Source organism: Cavia porcellus, unplaced genomic scaffold (assembly GCF_034190915.1).
Source record: "Cavia porcellus strain 051 isolate PalLab524CR breed Dunkin Hartley unplaced genomic scaffold, mCavPor4.1 scaffold_10, whole genome shotgun sequence".
Lineage (NCBI taxonomy): Eukaryota > Metazoa > Chordata > Mammalia > Rodentia > Caviidae > Cavia > Cavia porcellus.
Genome location: NW_026947493.1, coordinates 67198148 through 67218229, shown reverse-complemented (window position 1 = coordinate 67218229; position 20082 = coordinate 67198148). Strand labels below are relative to the sequence as shown.

The following is a 20082-nucleotide window of genomic DNA, read 5'->3' as shown; positions in this document are numbered from 1 at the left end:
ACACTACATTGTGCTTACATTCCCTTAAATGTTGTTCCCAAGGTGCTCAGCCTCTAGCCCAGCTGGGATTTCTGGGAAGAGTCAGAGATGGTTTGATGAAAAAGACAAGGCGGAGATGGGGAAGAGGGGTAGAGGATGTAGAAAGGAGAAAGCAGCCTTCCAGGTAAAGATCAGCTCTCAGTTTCCAGGTCAGTTTAGGGCAGGCTGGCCTTGGCTGGTATGGGAGTTAAAGGGAGGAGCATCCAGGGGCCGGGTGGGCCTGGGGAGCTCCACATCTCCTGCAGATAGGGCAGGGCCTGGCCCAGCATCCTTCGCACACAGAGCTGCTCCTCTGTGGTGCATTTCAGCTTCTCTTCCAAGTCCATCGGTTGTCTTTTCCAGGTTGGCAACTGATCTCTCAGCAAGCTCAGCGTGGGTCTCCGCCTCCTTGAGTTTATCAGTAAGCATCTTTATCTCTTCCTTATATTTGTTTTCTTTTTGAGAGTGCTTATCTTCAGCAGCGCGCAGATCCTGCAGGTTCTGGTCCATCAGTCTGATCCGCTCATCCTTCTCCTGGCAATGGGACTCTGCCAGCTCAGCGCTGTCCTCTGTGTGTTCCAAATCAACTTCAATAAATGTCAACTTACTAACCAACTCCTCACATTTCCTGTCTGTCTCTTCTGCAGTGTGTTTAACCCACTGAAGTCAGATTCCTGGAGTTCCATCTTTTCTTTATCTTTTACAGTTGGGTTTTCACTAACGATCGTTCCCCTCTCACTCTCCTCGGAGGCTTTCTCAGCTTCCTCCAGCTTTTGCAGGGCAGGGGCCAGGCGCTCCTGTGCATGGTCCAGCTTCTCTTCAATGAGCTGGATCCTGCCGTTTAAGGAGGCCACTTCTGCCTCAGCCTGTTCCCAAGCCCGGCTTTCTCCCTCTACTTCCCTCTGGAGGCACTCGGCCCCCTTCTCTGGGTCACTGGCTTGCTGCTGCTGGTGATCTCGGCCATAGCACCCAGCCAGCAGCCTTAGTCTCCATCTCTGCCTCCTGTATTTGGTGCTCCAGCTGCATCCCGATGCCTTTACTCCTTTTGAAGGTTTTTAAAACTTGTAGAAGATTAGTTTAGCCTATATTATACAATCTAGTATGATTTTTCCCCTGGAGTACTGCAGATTTATTCCAGGGCTTTTGTACTGAGTTACATTCCCATTCCTTTTATTTTGGGGCAGAATCTTGCTAAGTGACTGACTTACCCAGGCTGGACTTGAATTTGCAATCCTCTTCCCTCAGCTTCCAAGGAGTGAGCTGCCATGCTTGCCTAGTAGGGTCATTTTATTATCTTACTTATTGCTGATATTTTATAATACCTTAGTACTATTGAACACCTACTAAATGGCATGGAGTGGGCACTTTATGTATAGCAATAACTATAACCACTAACACTTACTGAGCACTTACTATGTAATCAGGCATTATTTTGAGGCATTACATAATGTATTTAATAATGTATTTAATCATTAGAAAACCTCATTAGAAAGACATTTACTAGCCCCATTTGACAGCTGAGGGAGTAGAGGCCCTGAGCAGTTATTCATCCTACCCAAGGACACATAGTAAAGGGATGCATTACAGACTCTCCCAGCAATGTGGAAAATCCAATACTATCATTTTCATTTATTCACATGGGAAAATTGTTGCTCAGAGCAAGTAAGTGCCATACCTCATATCACATGGCTAAGCAGCGGCAGAGTTCAAGGGCACCCTTGGTTTACTTGGCTCCAACTATGGTTGCTCGTTCCATTGCAGATGAATTCTTTTAATTTACCTTGTTTGCTGTTGCTGTTACTAGATTGCAATTGTTAAGGGAGAAAACTTCTTCTGGTCACTGCATATTCCCAAATCCATAGTCAGTGGTCACTGAATACTTGATTTCTCATTGTTAGGCCTGTGAATAGATGAACATACAGGAGTCAAGGTAAGGACAAAGTTTTTAATGGAAACGAGTTTCGGAACAGAGAATGGAAAGAAATCATTTAAAACAATAGCTTAACAAAGAAATTAATATTCCATTGCCATGGTTTTTTGGAATCTGTGAGGATGTCCTAATACATGGGATGCAGCGTTAATATGCTGTATTCCATGCAAAAAATCTGCATTGATTATTCACAAGACTTACATTGCTCTAGTGAATTATTAAAATTTGCTAATGAGATGAGAAGTGGCCTGAAACTTCCATCAGGCTGGTGTTTCTGGTCTGGCCATGAAGCCTTTTCTGGTAAGAGGGGAGAGCTCTAGGGGACTCAAGTGGGGAGAGGAGGGCTGACAAGGAGTGTCAGTGGGTGGATGGATGGCCCCACTGGGAGCAGAGCACGCATGAATTGAGAAGTAGGATCCATCCATTATATAAAAATAAACAATAAGCAACTTTTGAATCACAGTGCTGTATTTTCTTCTGGGATTCAAATGACTACACAAACCACTTGAGCTTCATTTTTATGGTTTATGAAGCTCAAGGGAATTATATGCTCATAATTTATAGTTGGTGGTTCCAACGTAGTGTTTATGGCTCCGTATGCTATGTATGATGATATCGTGTGCATGCCTGTACACGGGGTTTAATTAATGACCTAGAGATTATCCTTGGCCTGAATTACTGATGTCTCTGTATTGGAAAATATGTGCTCCCTTGCTGAAAAGGAAGAGCAGTTCAGGGATGAGAGCAGTAGCCATGGAATTGCAGTAAAATTTCACACCACCTGATGGCTACATCAGTTGCAGATCTGATCTTTGGGATTCTGCATGTGTTGTGCACCATACTTTTGCAATAAGCGAAGCAATTAAAAGTTAAATTGAATTTGAGTCCCTTTGATTCGGTTTCTTTCCCATGGTTTTTGGAGAGTGCAATGGATGTAAATATGATTGATTTTCTTAGTTGCTCTTTCCTTCACAAGAAATTACCTTTTTCTATTTCCTGCAGTTCAGATGAGTCTTGTAATGGACCCATGCAAAAATGTCTTTTGGGATGAGAAGAGAAGAAGGAAAGTCGGGGACCAGACTGTAAATTTTTAAGAAACTTTTTGAAGAGTGAATTTTAGAGTGCAAAGCTGGAAAGTGACTTAGAATAGTGTCTTGTGTGTGACATTTTCTCTCAGCTACTACAGTCATTAACTGACCTACTCAGGAGGGCTCAAGGAAGTAACCTGGAAACCTCTGAGCGCTGTGTGCTAGGCAGGCACAGTTGTAAGTGCTGGGAGATGGGGAGTGGAACGAAATCTCTGCTTTTCTAGTGGGTCTAGCACAGAGGCTGAGAAACTTTTCTTGCGACGGGCCAGATAGTAAATATTTTAGGCTTATGGCCTCTCTTCAGAATGGAAAGCTGAAGCAAACTTTCTAGGAGTGCGTGGTGCTGATCCAGATGAGAAGTGATATTGGCTCAGCAGTAAATAGAGAGACGGGGAGGAGGCAGAGTCTCAGTGATATTTTGAAGACGGAATGGATGGGCATTTCTGAAAGACGGGAGGTGAAGTACGAAGAATGGGCCAAGGATGACTCATAAGTTTTCTTATAGGGTCGCAGGATTCTGGCGCTGATCACACCACCCAAGAACCTTCTGCTGCGTCTGGGAAAGGGGAGGTGTGGAGAAGGGTGACTTGCACCAGGTCCCCCCAGCGTGGGGTGGATGCATCGGTCTGATAAGCATGGCTGTTTTTCTCTTTCCCGTTCATGGTCATTTGTTTTCCTGGGTTACTCTTCCAAGTGCCCACCTTAACCATATTCTTTATTTTACTCTATCCTGTTTTTATTTCCCTTGTGAAAAAATTTCCTTCTGTTTTATAACTGACTGTTTTTTTGTCATTCTCACAAGGCAAGCTTGTTGAAGTTTCCTAGCATGGCCCTGGGCATCCAGTAGTTGCTTAATAAATGTTTGTTATATAAAGAAATAACCAGAGTTTTTCAAATAACCCACCTTCTACTTTCAGCTATTTAAAAATGTTGTCGTTCCTGTGTAGTTTTTTTCTCTTTCATTCATCTTTCCTCCAGTGTGTTCTTTTTTTATTTTTAAATTTTATTTAAGGAGAAAAAAGAAAAAAAAAACAGAAAAAGGGTACAAGTTATACAGAATTTCAGAGAAAATAAACAGTAGGAAATCACTAGTTAATTACATATTGTCATCTTAGAAATAGTTGTTCAAGTTACAAAATTAAAGCATATAGAGGGGACTTTCAGACAGTGAGACTGCAAACAGTTTTGTTCAGTGATCCAACAAAACTCAGTAATCTGGTTATCTATCTTATACACTTAAATATATATGCAGTTATATCCTTTAGAGCACTTTCTTTTCCTTTCTTTTGTACAATGACAATTACACATTTTGTGTTTTATTATTCCCACAGTTCTTATTACTTTTTTTTTGAAGAAAGTAAAACCAAATGTGACATAACAGGACAGAGTCAGTCAAATCAAAAGGATGGACATAATACATAATGTAAAAACAAAATACAAGGTGATCAACAATGGTTACCATACTGCCTCTTGCTATCTTAAAAAGAACTGCCTATATCATCAGTTATAATAAAATTGAACAAAACAGTAAAGGACAAGACCAAAACATTGGAGACATTAGAGGACTTCAAAAGAAGATAATAATCAACCAGAATGGGCGTCATAATAAATCTTATTGTCTTCATAGTTGTTGCCTATACTTTCGAACTTGGTACTATCAAGAATAGAGGAAAATCAGTCAAAACAAGATGGTGAGAGCAATACAGGGTTTCAAATCCAGTTAACAGGAAATCAATGTGGGTTACTATAATATATCCTATTTTTTATTTATTTTTCCCTTAATTAAAAGGATAAAAATGAAAAAGTAGATAATAAAAAGGAGATTGAGATAAAAAAGAGGGTATAACAACAAAACAGCGCAGGTCAAAACATAGCCATTTAAGCAAAATAGTGTTTCACCACAAGATAATCTCGACTTAAAAGTAGTTACCATAGTGTCTCTTTCCTTAAAATCTTTGGGTATAACTTTGTATACTGTAGCCAGTGTGTTCTTTATGTCTTCTTTTTTTTCTCTTAGACTCTTTACTTGAATTTGATTCATGTTTTCTATTTAAGAGTTTCCCTAGAGCCTGTCACATGGAAGGGAACAGACCTTTGATTTTCATTTAAAATTATATCTGTTAAACAGCTACACATCAGGTAGTAAAGCATTTGACATATTAAATCTCTTTTTTACTTTCTTTTTGGATTTTCAACAAGTCTCTTGGGGGGCATACAAGTTCAGAGCATCTTGAAATCCTGCCAGGAATGTGGCACGGTTGCTACAGCGTGCATAGTACTCGAGTGTGTGGCGTGCAGCTGGATGATGCAGGCTTTATTCATACTTCCAGAGCAAAGCACCTATCCACACCCTGGCCTCTCCTCTGGCATTACTCTTAGCTAACATGTGATACAAAATCACCAGGTGTCAACAGTCTAGGCCTCTGTGCCCTGTCTAAATCTAAATCTTCTCAAGATGAGGATGCACCTGGCAGAGGCTTCTTCCAGAACTCCTTGAAGCTGAGGCTGCATAGTCACACAACACTTGCTTTTAACTAATTTACTGTGCCATGTTTTGCAAAATACAAAAAGAGGAAATAAGTTAAGTATATCATAAATAAAATATACTATGTGACTGGCTTTTCTATTTCTTTACCTCATCAACAGCAAATCCTAGATCCTTTTAACTTACATGAAATCCCTGCTTACTGTGACCTGAAAGATGTTTTTATTCTTATCTTCTTGCATGTTACATTTTGAAGAATATATAGGTCTTTTTATTGTCTCAGGAAGTGTTGTGAGATGGAAATCTATTTTTTGTTGTCATATTTGTGGTTTTGTGATCCATTGATCATAATCTCATTCTAAATTCAATGATAGAACAATAGATAATATGTTGAGTATTCTGTATGCAACTTTTATTTGATTCTCATAGCAATCCTAAAAATAAGACATAATGTTATTCTCGTTTATAGGTGGGGAATGAAGTAATTTGCCTTATGATACAGAATATATGGTGACTTGACTGGACTAAGACATCCTCAGTGGTAAAACGTTTTTCAAGAGTGTTCTGGAGGGTGTTTTTGGAGAGATTAGCAATTGAACTGGTAGATTGAGGACAGATGGTCCTGGCCAGTGTGGGCCAGACTCAGGCATCAGTCCTTTTGGAGTCTAGATAGAGATGACAGAGGAAAGATGAAATTGCTCTCTCTGTGAGCAGAAACATCCACATCTGTCTTGTCCTAGTCTTCCACTTGGTGCTCCGGGTTCTTGTACTGTTGGACTTGATTTTAGACTCATTTCTTGACTTTCCTCGTTTTCAGGTCTTTGGCTTGGACTGAAACTATACTACTGGGTTTTCTATTTCTCCAGCTTATAGATCGTAGATCCTTTTAACCTCCATAACCAAAGGCTTATATTAAGTCTCTTATAAATCTCAATGTATCTCTGTTAGTTCTTTTTCTCTGGACATATTTGTAATGTTCAAATGTTATCTCTGCATATGAAGAAATAAGAAATCACCACACACATAAAAACTTTGACTTCCAAATCCACGACATGGAGGTTTAAGATCTTTTAGGTCATTAGGCTCTTAACTCTGTGCACTTAGAAGAATGTGTTAACAGTTATCTTTGTGATCTCTAAAATAAACCTCATCATATCATTCTCTGCATACATGATCACTTCTCATCACTTAGGCAAAAGGACAAATCTTTACTTGTTAAACTTTAAGTCTGCTCATGCATTATGCATGAGTCTAAGAAGTTTGCAAATCTTAATTTCCTTAACTGTGTGGGGTATATAATCTCACCAGCACTCCCATTTTGCAGATGAGAACTCATTAAAGTTAAGTAACTTGGCCGCTGTAAGATAGCAAGTCTTCAATGATCGGCCCCAGCCCAGCCACAGACCAGGTCTCATTGATCCCTACCATCTTTTCTACCCTGGACTTTTATTGATTTCTGAAATGCACGAAGCTTTCTTTGTGCTCTATGGCCCATTGCAAATGTCCTCGCATTCATTTCTCTCTATTCTGTCCTCATTGGTTCTCCGTGGTGATGACATTATATGATGGATGTGCTCCACTGTGGCAGGCCTCCAATAATCACAGTTCCCTTGACTGTAGGAACTTATGAAGCTAAATCCAAAGGTCCAAAGAGGTTTTATATCCTCACCCCTTATCTGTGATTCCCTGAATTGTGTTCAGTTCTTTTAGGAGGACTAACCCTCACCCAAGTGTTCCTGTCTACCATCTTAGAGTTCCTCTGAGATTCTCTTGTTTCCGCACACCTCATCCCATCCCTCGTACATCCCATCAGTCCTGCCTTCTTAGTCCACCCTGAACCTAAGCACTCCACTTCACTGCTACCTTGCTGATCCAAGCCACTGCAACAGCTTGGTCTTGGTTTCTCGTTTTCTCCTGCTCCTTCTAGTAAGTTCTCTACAGGCAGCAAGAGTGATTATGCTGCTTCTCTGTGCTCATCTGAGGTGTGTTTCTGTCACATTCAGTGCACAACCCAGTGCATCATGGGCTCTGCACTGGCACCCAGATCCCTTGGGTCCACAACTACCTTTAGACCTTTATTTTCTTCATCTGCCTCCCTGCTCACTGCATTCAGGCTTGGAGACTTCTGCCCTTGGACTTCCGTCCTCCTGCTCTAGTGCACACTCCATGGCCTCCCACCTCAAAGGCTCTGTTTTTTCTGCTGTCCTTCAGCTGAGACTACTCCCCCACCCTCTGTGGGTGCTCTTCCTAATTCTTATCTCTGCTCAGACCATCTCCTTGGGGATGCTTCTTCTGTCCCCACTGTTCTCTGTCCCTCCCCTAACTCTATTTTGCCTTAAGGCATCTGGGTTTTTCACTGCATGCTTTCCTTTTGTTTTCTTTTTCTGTCTAGAATTTAGGCTCCTTGGCATCAAGGATTCCATACCTGAGAAAGTACTGAGTCCACAGTAAGAGTATATTAACTAGTTGGATAAATAAATTGATAAATAAATTATTAAAGAGTTAAAAATGAATATGGGAGAACAGAGAGTTGGATATTTCCAAAAACACTTGTGGTGAGAGAAACACAGGAGATAGCAGGCAATCTGTGTAGGGCCGCTTTTCTCCCCTTGGTAGCAAACAAGAATTTACTTCCTTCTGGGAACGAAACTGAGTCCACACTGAGGAAGCACTTCCTACCCTGTGCTGTTTTACACACCTGTTACTTCACCCCTGTACTTTTGGTTGGCGGCTCAGGGAAGGCACCTGATTTGCCATCACTGAGCAAAGCAGCTGTGGTTTCCCACATTTCCCCTGTGCTTGGGGCTTCATTGGAAGTGGGCTTTATAGAAGCTTGGTGTACAGGCTGTTACTCCCTCCTGGGGAGGATTTAGAAGGCATCAGAGCCTATTTGTCCACTTGGGAGCAAAGTCCCCCAGGAGAAGCTTAGTACTTTGGCTGCATAGTCTTTCTAAGGAAATTCCTGCTCAGGCCTCCCAGGGTACAGCAGTGATGTGTAGCAGTTTTAGGTCTCTTTGTATTCCAGTTTCATCTCTCCCCATTGATTTTTCCATTTGCAGCTTATAATGGCAATGAGGATAGCAGGTACGGATGGAGCAGTTACTAACACTGCTCCCTATCTTGTAGCTGGGGCACTCCTGGGGAATCAGTTGAATGGATATTTGCTTTCTTAACTCTTCTCTGGGTTTCTCCAAGTTGGGGGTCACCTAGAAGGTCACTGTTCATCCTGTGCATTGACTTAAATATTACAGTACAAAGACACACGAAAGAATTAGGAGTGTTTCTCAAAATAAAACTTTCCAGGGAGATATGTTCATAAATTGTGACAATTCTTACTAATTTCAGGGATATATTTTGCTAGCAGAGGGTCAAAAGCATATCAGGATAGATAGGGAAGAATGAATGTTAATTTTACTGCAGTTTGATTATGATGCTGGTACCCTAACGAATGCTGGTATTTATTTTGCTTTAAGAACACTCAAGATTGATATGATCTCATCTCTGTAGAGATCAATTTAGAATACAGCTTGGATTTGATAAAGCAAATGGACTTGTAAAGCAGGAGACCTGAGGTCCCTGCGTCGCAGCCAGGGTCCCTAGCACTTCCAAGGATCCTCACTGATTTCCACTTAGCATTCTATTCTCAACCTATTCAGTTGACTTGTTTTCCAGCCCAGAGCAGTTTAGAAGCAGCAAACAGGAAGAGGGCAGAGGAGGCTGCAAGTCAAAGTCACATGGATGGAAGACAGAAATGACAGTTGACAGTCTGACAGCCAGGAAGGTGACAACAAAGCTTAACCAGAAGAGCAGCTTTGCCACTATTAGCATGAAATTGTCGGGTTTTGTCTGAAGGCCAGGACAGATTCAGTGGGGCATTGCCCGCAGATGTGACATGCCGGAGGGGGACCTTGGAAGGAATGGCGTGGAGTAAGAAACCGTGACTCTTTAGAACTCGGTTATAAATTCACCAAGTCAAAGGGCTATGCCTGGATGTAAAGCTAAGAGAAAAAAGGGAGCCAATATTTCTTGGTTCTGTCCAGACACTCGAAAACTCAGGAGAGATGGTTCCAAGGTGTGTGGGCATGAATATTAATACACCGAGGTAGACCAAGGTGCATGTGGGTGATCAGGTTGTTAAAAACTAAATCCAAAGAGTTTAGGGTTTTGTGGCTTCACCTCTTCTATAAAGCTGTTTAATTCCCTGTACGATAATTCCAACATCTCTCAGATCAGAGTCTGACTCTGGTGACAGCCTTTGGCAAGCCTTGCAATTTTGTGTAGAAAGCTGGACCTGGTGGTGCATTGTGGTGGAAGCGTGTATGTCAGTCCGGCTAGCAGTTGGGCTGTGTTTTAATATTTACCATAGCTGCAGGTGCCAGAGGCCCCAGTGTCCTCTAGTTGTCCTTGTTTTTGTCCTCTTCCTTAGCTTTGAGCTTTCCTGTATACTGCTCCTAAAGAGAGGCTCTTCCAGGTGCTGCTGGGCACTGGAGACTGTTGCTGTGGCAGCGGTGTGTGTGTGTGTGTGTGTGTGTGTGTGTGTGTGTGTGTGTGTGTGTTGGTGGGGGCATTCTATAATCTTCTGATTAGCTCCCAGTCTTTTAGGGAGTCTGTGTCTTGAGGCTGTGGCCTTCACATGTGTTTTCATCCTTCCTCTGGTAGTAAAGCCCTATCTCCCTTCATGTCCCCTACCAATCCGTTGCTACAACAGTTCCAATCTGCTTCCATGAAGCCCTGTTCTTTAATGCTGTGAAATTGCTTTTTCCCCTGTAAGTGAGATGGAAAGGCTGCAATTATAGGAATGAGGAAGAAATTCTTTCGCCTAGGTGACATAAGGATTCAAAATTGTACACAGGTGAGATCTTTTCCCCTTGATAGTAAGGCCTTTGTTTTGGAGAAGGATTTGAATGGGTTTGTTTCACAATGGTTCCTCTTTCATTCTTCATGCCATGGATAGAAAAGAGTCTCAGATCCTAGCTGTAAAAATGGGTGAGGATCCTGGAGAGAAAACCCAGCAAAGTGTTCCTCCAAGGACTATGACTCTCAGGAATTTCTTACTATTATAGCCAGCAATTCATCAAAATGACTGTTTAGCCATTCCTACTAAAGATAGCAGATCTTGGTTGCAGTATCTTTTGAGATGCAACTACCTTTCTAGGTTTCAAGAAGGTAGTTTGTTCTGCTATCTTAGTTTTATGATAGATCAAAAAAGGTATTGCTTTTCAGCCTCTCCAGTCTTTCTTGCTGTAAGGATAGCAGTGGAGACTTACTTCCAATATCTTTCCATGTCAAAACTGAGAATTAATATGCCTCAATTTCTTCCATATCTAAGTCCTATTATCTCTGTTTTCAAAATGTCTCTTAAAACTTCTTTGACTTTAGCTCAGAAATTATATCTTGCTTGTATAATTGCAGCAGCTTCTCTACCTCTAATGCTGTGCTTGTTTAGGGGATTATTTAAGTCTCATTAGGGGACTGACACTGCAAACATCTTCTGGTGGCCTTTCCCTCTTGGCCTAGATCAGAGCATCTCTAGCTTCTCTTGCCATCTAGTATTGTAAAACCTAGTAGAAAAGACCAAGGTTTTGGGAGCTGGAGATAAAGCTGTGGATGCATTTTATAAGAACTTTAAAACCAACCCTCCAATTTCAATTGATTTAATTAAGCAATCCCTATAAACTTGGGCATGTTTAAAGGAGTAAAAATCTATTTAGAGCAAGTTTTGATTCAGTATGTGATCTCTCCATTTATCACTACAAAACGTGTTCTTGTGACCACCCTGACATACCTATGATATTTGGCATTTAATGCACCTGTAATATTTGGTACAGATGAGGACATGGATTACATTTTTTATTTTAGGGTAATAAAGTTCTGAGTGGCATGATGTGGCACATATTCTATCTGAACATACATGAGGCTGGACATGGGTAAGGCCCATAGCACAAGCATTTGACCTATTGGTGACCTCACACGCTCTTAATTCACTTCCAGAGACCAAATGAAGTGATAACCATAATGTGTCAACAGAACAGAATTTAGCTGGCCCTGGAGACAGTGCATTAGGGTCCTGTGGGTAAGGTGTAAATGAGATGGCAGTCAGGTATGTACATAGGAGCGGTCATTACTGCGGGCAGATGTGCACAGCTAATGGTTGGCAATGGGGATTGCTGCAGGGGGAATTCCTTGATAAAAACGAGTTAAAAATGAGACAACGGATTATCCAGAAGGGTGCTTTTCCACAGACTACACTTTTATTGGTGAAGGCAATCAAAGAGAAAAAAATCAAGTCATTAAAAATGAGAGCCACTATAATGTATTTATTTAATATCATCAAAGTAGCACACAGTAGTATGCGATATATGAAATTTTCCCTCTTAATCTGAGCAAACTAAAGGAAATATTGTTTTTATTTTTTCCGAGTAAATGTAGCTGGGAGGCTGGCACATTAAGCTGATGGAGGAACCTAATGTACAGAGGCGGAGGGACTACTTGCAAAAGAGTTAAATCTTTATGCATGTAAGCCAAACTGCCCATGATCCCATTATACCACAGAGAGCCTGATAGCATTGCTCCCAGATCACAAAGAAAAATCAGCGCACAAGTGACCTGTGTATTAGCATCTCTGCAGATCTAAGGCAGGCGCCGAGATTTATATACACTTTACACACCCCTGAGGAAATACCCATTTTATGCCATTGATAGGCCAGATGTATTTTCTTCCGTGAAGTGTGATCAGAATGTAATTAGAAGAAAATACACTGTGTATTCAAAAACAAATACGCAGAATTCTTTAAAATTCCTTGGTAATTTAAATAGAACAGCAATATCAAATTAGAGGAGTTGTGTGGAAGGGTTATTATTGTGTAGTTGGGGCCTATGTGGTTATATTTGCTACAGTGCACTGATTTATTTGTGTAACTATTGAGTTGAATTGAAAATTTCACATCTTAAAAACCCATTTTTCTCTGAATATGATTACTAATGTGATAAAAGGTCTCATATTAGATAGTGTGATTCCTTGAAAGTGCCAATATCAATTTCAGTCTTTTTCTTTCAGAACCCATTTTAAATGGAAGGAAAGAATATGGAAACGGCTTTGAGGGAAAGATGCACATATTTCTAATAGAACTTCCTAGAGCAATCACACAGACCTCTGTTACCTCTGTGCTTTTTACTGTAACAAAGTGATTAATATGCCTCAAAAATTGAACTTATAGACTAAACTATTTTAGTGTCACATCAGCAAAACACACAAAGCCCTGACACATCTAATTTCTATGTTATCCTAAGTAGTATAAAATTATATGTGTATTTATAATGTTTAGGCATTTGAATGGGTTGTGTGACATAAGTGCAGACAATTATATACAGGAACATGAATAAAAGATGTTCAAGTTCATAAACAAGGCAGTCACCAGGCAGAACAATTGTACATGTGCATGATGAATTAGGATGAAAATTCTCTTTAATCTCTTCTAGATTTGAGCTCATGATATAGAAGCTATCTTAGGGCATATTTTATAACCTGTGTACTACAAGGATTTAAATTGTTAGTTTTTTGTAAATCAAAAGGAGGGTAAAACATTGTTAATGTTTCTAAATCTCTCTGAAGAGGTCCAAGGAGAGGACAGATTAAGGGCAATGGATTTAGTGACAGGATTAACAGGGGTTGTTTCTGAATTGAAGGCATTAGGAACCAACTTTGCAAAGCAGAATATTCTCGCAAGCGGATTTGGATATTGTTTGGAACTATGGATGGACTCCAGTGAACCAGTAACCCATAACCTTGCTCTGGGATGTGGCGGAACCTTGCAAATGTGAAGAATATGGAGAGGAAAGGAAGGTTTGTGGATGCACATTAAAACTGAGGCAAGACACAACATTTTAAAAATATGACCGCAAGTTCTGTAGTACTCCTCTCATTGAGAGGAGGAGTCCATGTCCCTTCCCATGGAATTTGTGTGAGTTTGTCACTCCTTTGATCCATTGAATGCAATAGGAGAAATATCAAGTGATTCTCAGGCTTGATTAGAAAAAGAGGCCTTGCAGCTCCCACCCAGTTCTCTTGGGATGCTCACTTTGGAGGAAACCAGGCTCCCTATAAAGAAGTCCCCTCGCTGTGAGACTGCCAGGCTGGAGCAGCCATGGGTATGTTCTCTGGTTGGCAGGCAGCACCAACTGCCAGCATGTGAGGACATCCAGCACAGGACATCCAGCTGGGCTTTTAGAGGGCTGTACTTTGAGACCCAGTTGTTGAGGAGCACAGACAAGCCTTTCTTTTTTACCTTTATTCAAATTATACTGAACTGTGGGAATAATAAAGATATTATTTCATATCACTAAGTTTTGGATGCTTGGCTCACAGCAGTAACAACAAGGACAAGCCAGTGTTTCACAAATTTATCTTTACTACTCATCATTTGGGGAGCACATTTAAAACAGGTTTTCATGTTTCTCCCATGGATTTATGAGTTAACAGGTCTCAGTGCAGAGATGAGGGCAGGAAAGCTTTGTTTACTAGTATAGAAGTTACGTATTCTAAAAGGACTCCAAGATACCACATAATTTGTCAGCTAGTTTTTTTTTGTAATTTTTTTTTATTTAAAGAGAAAAACAAAACTAAACAAAGCAAGACAGTAAAAGGCTAGAAGTAATACAGAATTTCAAGAGAAAAAATATACAGTAAGAATTCACCAGTTAGGGACTGGGGATTTAGCTCAGCGGCATAAGCACCTGCTTTGCAAGCAGGCAGTCGTGAGTTCAATCCCTGGTACCGATGAAAAAGGAAAAAGACAAAAAAACAAACAAACAAACAAAAAAAGAATTTACCAGTTAATAGATCACACATTGTCATCTTAGAAACAGTTGTCCAGATTACAAAATTAAAGCATACAAAGTGGACATTATATACATGAATTTTCATGACCAAGAAATGTCTTTGATTACTTGGATTGGCCCATTGTTTTCCTGATTCTATGATTGTACAACACAACACGTAAAGGGGTGTCTGTCACTCCAGCTCCACTTTTGAAAATGCAGTGACCAATATTAGATCCTTCCATTCATTACTAAATCAGAGTAGTGCGAGGGGCCGTGAGGGATGGAGGAAGGGTATTGTGTGGAGGAGGCAGGGCTGGAAAGAGGCCGCAGAGGCGATGGTGGCATTGTCCTGTGTCTGGCCTATGGAAAAAGAAGGTGTCCTGGGTGGAGGAAAGCAGACTATGAATGGGAGGCTGCTGGCCATAGCTTAGGGAGCAGGACAGAGGTGCCTGGGAGACTTTTTTCTCCTGAATTCTCCTATTCTGTTAAAGCTCCCAGAGCACTTTACTATACAGACTTGTGCAGTACTGTTACCTCTAAGGATGGTAACAGCAATCCAGCCCACCTCTGAGTTAGTGTTTACAGAGTGTGTTACATCTGTTTCCTTTTCTGTGCCAGAATCACGTCTTCTGTTTTGTCCTGTGATTAGCAGGGTGCCTGCCACACGATTGCCGTGCTCATACGGGCTTCTGGAGTACTAAGAACAGACGATAAGAGGTAGTACTTATGGGGCACATTCTGTGTGACAGGCTTATGTGTGAGGCACTTTAAGTAGATTATCCTATTTATTAGTCTATCAAGTGTTAGATCCTTATCCCCGTCTTAATGCAGTGAGGACCGAGGCAGATTTGTGACTTGCCTAGTCATGTGCATTGTGCATTGAATGGTGTTCCCTGCATTCTAAGGTGGTTAGATGTCAGAACTTGACTCTGAATGAATAACTAAACCCGGAAAGAGGATGAACAGGGTCTGCCACTCTTGACCTCGCCTTTCGTGTCTGTGAGATACCTGCTCACCCTGTACTCTTCTGACCTCGCTGGGCCACTGCCAGCTAGGGCTTCAGTTGTACTTTCCTCTGCCCCCTCTTTCTTTTAATGCATTGAAGTTTAATGCCTGTCGTCTTTAATGACTGGAAGCTTTACAAGGGTAGGCTCATCTGTGTCAGTCCCTCACCATGGCCTCCCCAGAGCCAGCACAGGGGCAGCCAAGGTAGGCTCCCAATGCACTGTCATAGTCTACTATCCTTTGTGTGGGGTGGTGGTTGGTGATGTTGAAGACAACAGTGTATTGGCTCATCACAAGCAATAAAGCTGTATTAGAGACAAGCCATGAAAAACTTGATCAGCTATGATTAGGTTTACACTCCATTCTTAAGGAGAAGGGAATGTCGTTGATGTAATTTATTCCAACAATTACAATAGGCTCCAAGTAGAGACTTGAGTGGTGTGTGGCACTTGGAGAGGACACACTGGGCAGCACCTCTGACATTTGTTGGGAGACAGGAATTATGCTAAAAATGTGCTGTATTGAATGGATCAGTCCCATACACAAGGCCACTAGACTTCCAGCTGAGAAACACTGCATGACAACTTGAAACAAAGTTTCTGAATATTTATAGGGCACAGGCAGTGACTAACATTATATATTTACCAAACTTCCTTGGTAAGGGAGGAAAATATTTTTTCTTGGCTCTCTACAAGTACAAAACTTACAGGGAGCAATTTAAGATATGATCCCGTAGAAACTTAAACCAGCAACATTTTAACGTTTGGATCAGAACCAAGGATATTTTAATCTTTTGGCTCTTCATGAAGTTTATTGATTCACATGGTTAAGTTAGTCAACAAATACTTATCAGGCAATTATTAATGGACAAAACACTGTTCTCGACAAGATGGGAAAAGACTCTACCCTTGTGCAAGAGTTTACAACCTTGAGATTAAACAGGAGAAAGATGACCTGATTGCTTCTTCCGCAGGCAAGAATTATTTATGTGAGACTTCTGAAAATATAACTAGGGCCACATTTCTTCATAACTAGACAAGCTAGTGTCCCTGGGGGTGTGTGTACTGTCTGTGCCTAGCAAGATAGACATAGACAATGTCATTAGAGCCAATACTGAATGCATACTCAGGACTGTTTGGGGACTAAGAGACTTGAGGATTTATTTAAAACTGGGAGATGACAGGAGTTGGCACCTACAGGAAATCTTGCTAGCACAAAGTTATTTTATTTATCACAGATATTTTAGTGAATGCCATGGTTAAAAGGACATTAGCATTTACTCAGTTGGCTGCAAATAAGGCAAAACTTTCTTAAGAGAAAAAAAAAAAAAAAAAAAAAAAAGAGGTGGAAAATACCCAGACTGCCAAGAATCTTTCTGCAGCCAAATTGGCTTTCTTCTTTTTTTCCAGCTCATACCTCTTTGTGGGGGCAAACAGGCAGGAAAAAGAGATGTATGTAGGGTAGAAAAAAGGTGTTACAATTATATAGTCATCATTGTATTTTGCGTATTTTTGGTTTGTGGTATATTAGATAATGTTTTCATCATTTGGTGAACCAGAAGAGAGCTAAGAAAATTTCCTTTCCACTAACTTGATGTATTGGGGAAGAAAACAAGAGAAACATTTTTACTTACACCTAAAGCCAATGATATGAAAAAAGGGAGGTGGGGTAAATATGTCATTGGCAGGAACAATTAACCACACTTATTGTCACTGAGTGTTCATTGCTGTGTCTGGATAATTTGTTGGGATAGAAACTGTGATTTGCTATTGTTATACATAAAGAGAAGGTGGCCAGTCCAGGGCCTGCAGTCTCAGCACAAGTCGAGACCAGAATGGAACTTTTCTGTTTTGCTTTTAGTGAATGTTGAGCTTTTTGAAACAGAATACCAACACATGGAACACTCAGTGCTGCCCCAGCTGAGATTTAAATCCTCCATGGAGAGAATGGAAATCAGATTTAATTTGGTTTAAAGAAAAAATGGAAGCTATTTCTTTGAAACAGAGTCTGTAAAATACGTTTCATACCAGCTACTCACTTTTTGTAATTTATTTTACTTAAGAACATGGGTTTTTGAGTCAAATAAGTATGAATTCAAGTCCTAGTCCTGGGCAAGTTGTTAAATCCTGAAACCTCATTTTTTTTCCTCTCCTGTAAAATGGGAATAATAATTTCTGACCCAAAGATGAAATGCAGAATCAATGAGGGGAAATAACTGAGTACATTGGAAATAACTGAGTACAATAAATGCTTGGAAATAACTGAGTACACTGTCTGGCACAGAGCAGATGCTAAGTGTTCGGGATCAGTTAATATTATTTAAGAGCACACAATGAAATGACAACAAATGTATGTAGGGAATAAGGCAGCTGACGGCAGGGAAAGAGAAAAGACTTTCTCTTCAACGTTTCCATCTTATCTATGAGGCTAATATTCATTTTGAATTAGAGAGCTTTTGGACTGGGAACTTAGAAAATAACTCATCTACCCATACCTGCACCTCTTATGCTTTTCTTTGAGAGATAAGCACACAGAAACATTAATCCTTTACAGAGAAAATCAGGCTAAAAGATAGGAAAGCCTGAAAATCAAGGGTGATTCAAACCCCGGTGATTAGAATAATGGCCTCAGGCTGCAGGCCAGCTGGTTAAGGCAGGGCAATCCCAGAAGCAGGCCTGCAGGCCTGCCATGCCAGGGTCACAGTATGGCACCTTGAGGTGAAGGGTGGCTGGAGAAATGCCCGAGTCCTCTGGAGGCCCCTCCCTGGGACACTCACCTCTGCCTGGAAGCAGCTCGACCTTGAATAACAGAAATTACTGTTGATGTGTGCCATGATGTGAACAAGGTTGGGAAGCGCTGATTCAAGGATCAAGAATTTTAAACCTACAATAGGCAGGAAGTAGGGAGAGATGGGGTAAAAGCATCATGGAGAAGTGCAAACTGAACTCAGGATTTATTATGCCCGAGCAAGGAGTAGATCTCTGGGAAGACTGTCCCAGAGTTTCCTGGTTAGAGCACACTGTGAGTGGTGCCTGTGAGGTTGTGCAGCGTGTGACGCCAGACTGAGTCTAGCTGTCAGTTCAGATGGATCTCGGAGTGCAGAAGTGGGACTTCTGCTCTAGCCAGACGATTTGCGGCCAGGGATTTCCTCCTCGTGTAGATACTGCCACTGAGTTACAAACTGCACACTCATTTATCTGAAACACAAGACACTCACATAAGAGTGAACCTGGAAACCTGAATAAAGTCTTGCCAAATGCTTAGCTTAGTGTTTTGGGCTCTTTGATCTCCCCAACTCAGAGCAGAGGACAAGCTTGATGCCAGCAACTGCACCAAGGCTGGAACGAAAAGGCGAAGTGGATGTAGGTTGGAATGTTAAGAAGGATGCCAGGCAGGGAGAGCAGAGATCATGAAACTTGCCATTTCTTTAGGGCTCTTCTGGCTATGCTTGTTGACTCTAGAATCCATCTGCCAGTCATCACCTTCTGGGATGATCATGATCCGAGATCGGTGGATAGCTCTGTTCCTTCCTTACTGAAGTTCAAGAACATTTAGGGTCTGTCCTGCCACATCAGATCACAGGACTTTTTTTTTTTTTAATTGAGTGGGTTAAGTAATAAGCTCAGATAATAATGTTCAGTCCTTGTGGCAGTATCTGAGTCATCTATTAATGCAAGGACATTAATCTGCTCTATTATAAATACAGGATAATTACCCATATGATGTGTGAAGTTCTTTCTAAATTTCTTTTCCTTATTTAGTCCAACATAAGAACTAACATATGGTGCCTTTGCTTTGGGTACATGTGGACAAGGTCCATTACAAAGAAAGCAAAAACTGTTGGTAAGTGGGTTGATTTTGAGAGTCAGCCAGTCAATAAGTACGGTAAAGTCTTCTGTGACTGGGACCAGGTATTGGGGGTACAAGGATGAATGAAGTAACAACTGTGGAAACTAGACCCTCAGCATTTCTAAACTAGGAGGGGGGAGCAGGCTCAGTTCCAGTCATGGGAGGTGAGAACTCGGAGACCTACAGAGGTGAGGCTGCCAGTGGAGGGGAGCTCAGTAGGGCCTCCTCTGCCACAAGGTGGAGGCAGGTAGGTGCCAGCCAAGGAGCAGTTCACAGCTTTGATTGGGCAGCTTAAGGCGGGAAGTGCTCATTCAAACAAAGTAAGTTCAACCTAGCATCAGGTGGGCAATTGTGGAAAGTGGTAATTCTCAGATTTAGAAAAACAGCACACAGAAAGCAAAGCTTTGGTTTACTGAGCTTTGATGGTATTTAAGAAAGAAAATCAGAATGATAACACTAACATATATACTAAGAATTTGTAACATCTTTTGTCCTTCAAAGTTCTTTTTTTAAAATTTCCTGTCCACCCTCACCCCAAATTACCATAATGCTCTTGGAGAGAATGAAGTCTCTGTGAATTGGGTTTGGTGGCCTGTGGACCACAGGAATTCTAACAGTGCGAATTCTGCTGTTGGCTGAGCTGTCACTCCCAAAGTTCTGCTCACACCTTTGTGTGTTGGTGACAGCTCATGGGAGAGTGAAAAGGCCAAGAGAGCCACATCTCATGCTGGTGTGGATGTGGGCTGCAAGCGAGAGGATGGAGGAGGGACGCTGGGACAGTAAAATACGCCACCCCAGCGGGGGTCTCTTTGACACGGGGTTATTCAGAGCATCTGCAGAACCTGCAGATACCACAACGGCCCCCAAAGCTGTCCCTTTGTAAAAAG

At 41.3% G+C, this 20082-nt stretch overlaps 1 pseudogene; it reads right to left on the bottom strand.

Moving 5' to 3' along the window:
• Nucleotides 1-194: 194 nt before the first annotated feature.
• LOC100735709 (tropomyosin alpha-3 chain-like) lies at nucleotides 195-18844 on the bottom strand (annotated as a pseudogene).
• Between the last annotated feature and the right edge of the window lie 1238 nt (nucleotides 18845-20082).